This window comes from Alexandromys fortis, unplaced genomic scaffold, assembly GCF_014885135.2.
Source record: "Alexandromys fortis isolate MF-2015 unplaced genomic scaffold, M_Fortis_MF-2015_v1.1 scaffold_79, whole genome shotgun sequence".
Lineage (NCBI taxonomy): Eukaryota > Metazoa > Chordata > Mammalia > Rodentia > Cricetidae > Alexandromys > Alexandromys fortis.
The window spans coordinates 7,051,992-7,052,916 of record NW_026067964.1 but is presented as its reverse complement, the minus strand read 5'-3'; positions in this window follow the sequence as shown (position 1 = coordinate 7,052,916).

Below are 925 nucleotides of genomic sequence, written 5' to 3'. Positions count from 1 at the left end.
ACAGTGTGTGGGAGGTTAATATGCTAATATGTGAGTTGTCGGGACCCCTGTGATGCTGAACTTTCGTCTCTATGACTGTGACATATACATCTTTACCAGAAACAAAGCAGTCCCAGGAGCATGAATAGTTGGGTGCTCAAGGGTTCTCTCAGCAACCGGACACATGTTCATTCATGGGTAGGAAATGCAGTGAGCTGAGAAGGGATTTCAGAAACCTGTGAGATTGAAAGAAAGCTGCCAGTTTAAAGAGATGATGTCTGGTTTTTAAAGTATTGTGTTGGTTTGTGGACTTAAGGTGACAATACTTCAGGCTTTAGGGAAGTGTTCCCAGAAGAACAATAGGAACATGTTCTACTTTGCTCTAACTTTGATGAAGAATGTGCGCCCTTACTGTTGTTAAGGGGCACTGTTGTTACTGTTGTTACACGTACAGAGAAAGAAAGGGAGGGAGGGAGGGAGGGAGAGAGAGAGAGAGAGAGAGAGAGAGAGAGAGAGAGAGAGAGAGAGAGCACAACCACAGCATTATTCTTCCTTTCACGGGGCTCTATAGAGCAGGTACAGGTCCAGACTGGGATTTTTAGGTATTAAAAATGTATTTTAGAATGTATCAGGAGAAAAAGGTAAAATGTTATTTCTGAAATCAAGAAAATAACTGAACTGCCAAGCACAGAGGCACACACTTCTAATCCCAACACTCAGGAGGAAGAGGCAGGCAGAGCTCTGAGCATGAAGCCAGCCTGGTCTCCAGAGTGAATTCCAAGTTAGCCAGGACTAGAGCCTAGTTTTTATAAAAGGAAGGAAGGAAGGAAGGAAGGAAGGAAGGGAGGGAGGGAGGGAGGGAGGGAGGGAGGGGGGGAGGGAAGGGGAGGGAGAGAACATGGATACCAGGCTGTACTGGCCAGTGTTCCCGGGCACTGAGTCTGCC